We start from the raw sequence: 2,713 nt of genomic DNA on the forward strand, positions 1-2,713 counted from the left end.
AAAAAAAAAAAAACAAAAAAAACAAAAAAACAAATTGTCTTCAAGGCCAAGAAAGACATAGGAAAGGGCAAGAAAATATTGGAGAGTGAGATTTAGCTATGACAGCTAGCTATCAAAATCGCCTCAGTTGGGTCCTACAACAAGAAAAGAAAGTAGCTATAAAAAACATTGAAGGGAAACCCAATGAGGCTTCAGTAAAGACGCATGAGACTGGATAATAACATTGTACCAGACGGTGGGGAAGTCAACATCCAGAAAGGCAGAGGATGTGGGCTTCTCGTGGTTTGCTCGCAAGTTAGCTTCCACAGAATGAATCCCTGACTATTTTAGACCGAGAGATAAAATGTGGTTCACCTGTGAGTTGTCCTTCAATGCCTTTGTTCTAGTCATTGTTCTAATTTGCAATCTATTTATAGAAGGTTGACATCCTACATCCAATAGTGAAGTGCTCAGGTCATAAACCCCATCTCTGTAAGCACAGAACATGACTTCCATGGTGTCCTGTTAAAATTTCCCAAAGAGACCAATAGCCAGAATAGATACAATCTACCTTCTTTGAAAAATGATCTTTCTTTCCCTGATTTATGCCTCAGAATTTCCAGTGTTACATTTTATCTTGTTAGAGCAATAATTCTATCCATTGTTAGATGCATTATTAAAGATTTAAAGTATATCAAAAGGTGGTCTTCAAAGGATACATTGTCATTAATACTAGTAAGACTGTTGAAGCACAGAGTTAAAATGCAGTGCTGTTTACACATAGAAAAATATGAATGCCCTCGGAATGTTTTTAAAAAGAGAGTCTACCCACCAAAAGAAAGGAAAAGGTTATTTACATAATTTTAGGTATCAAAGCATTTCTTAAATGGGTGTTTTTGAGCCATGCTTGCACTTCTCAAAAGAATTTACTGTGATACAAATGTGGTTTTCCTCTTGGATTGTTCATGAGAAAGAGATTTGTTGGGTTTAATATTATCCAATTGGTTATTTAGTGAGGAAATAGAGGGAGCTTCTCTCTGAGGAACACAATGGTTGCTCTATTGTTCAAAGAATTGGTATGATGTAGTTTATGGAGCAGCCTTCTGGGAGAAGCCAGTGTGCGGAGGATTCCGTAGCTACCCCTAGGGGTATTTTTAAAAGCCAAGGTGTCCTTCATTTAAAAAAAAGCAAAGCCATTGAGTTTATGCAATTTAACAAGATTTTATTGAAACTTATTTTAAATTTTCTAGTATAAAATCATTGATTCATAAGTTCCCATTTCCTGCTTTTTATCCGACATAGAAAATAAAAGGCAAAACACAGTTAAAGAAAGCTCAGTTTATCAGTTTTCTCCTAAGGATGAATTATATTACCTCATGAACCTGTTTAATGGTTTTTAAAAATGTCCTACTTAGTGTGTGTGTGTGTGTGTGTGTGTGTGTGTGTGTGTGTGTGTGTGTGTATGAGGCAGGGTTTCTCTGTGTAAAAATCCTGCCTGTCCTAGAACTCACTTGGTAAATCAGATTGACCTTGAGCTCACAGAGATCTGCTTTCTTCTGCCTCCCAAGTGCTGGGATTAAAAATGACTACCACTGCCCATCTTTTTTTATGGTAAAATTCTGAGATAATGATCATGTCTAAAATTTTTTCATTACCCTATTTCCCAAGGAAACTTACTTCTCTATTTTTTTTTAAACATCGCCACATAGATCATTTAAGTTTGGACAGGCAGTGAGAAGGACACTGTACTATTCCTCAGGAAGAGACAAGGTATACATTTCCTCCTAGATGCTCTAGATCATTACATGATATTACAGCTATGAACACATTTATTGCCTTCTATTAAAACTATTAAAGGTTTTAAACATATGATTTTAACAGTGATTTATAAATAACTATGACTCTACCATTGCAGGGTTGCTATTTTCATCTTCTTCATGCAGATATGTTTCTATATAGCCACCATGTCATTTTATACATCTGTGTGTTCCAATACTTTTCTGTTATATATAAGGCATATTAAGGACATAGGAAACCTAGCATGGAGAGCAGTCCCTGTGCCCAATCTGGATGTATGATATCTACTTCTATGAGAACTGACACTTCTCAACTGGACTCCAAGCAGTGGGGGCAAACATCCACAGATACCACCGTGCACCATGCTGCTGGGAGATGAAGGAGCTGCGGACAAATCACAGAGACATTTGCACTGTGGGTCGCTGAAATATACAAGTTGATATTTGTTATGGGGTTAAGGTAAGGGGCTTCCAACATTATTAATAACCTGTCATGATAGTTAGTCCCTGGGAAAAGGGGATGAAAGATACAGCAGAGCTAGCCAGTTGCTGAAGTTTCACTTCTAAGTATTAGTATTCCTAATTTCTTAACAGTTACTTTTACTAATTTATTCTGTTTGACAAATTTTCCTTCGAACAAAAATTGATGTTTTGAGTAAGTTAATCCTTCATTGTCCCACACTTTACTCTTTAGAATTTGTAGAAAATGTAATCTTATATAGACTAATAGTTAAGTATTATCAGTTATTATTATTGCTATTGTTTTCTATCCAAACACTTCTGCATGCAAATGTTATTCAATAGTCACATAAAGTTTTCTGACATTTTCATTTTTGCCTTCCGTTGAAAAGTTCATGTTCAAATTGTCCCACACAACAGACACAGAAGGAACATTACCAAACTCTTCTTGTTGTTGTTTATATTTTATTAATGTCTTC

The sequence above is a fragment of the Microtus ochrogaster genome, chromosome 16 (genome assembly GCF_000317375.1).
Source record: "Microtus ochrogaster isolate Prairie Vole_2 chromosome 16, MicOch1.0, whole genome shotgun sequence".
Lineage (NCBI taxonomy): Eukaryota > Metazoa > Chordata > Mammalia > Rodentia > Cricetidae > Microtus > Microtus ochrogaster.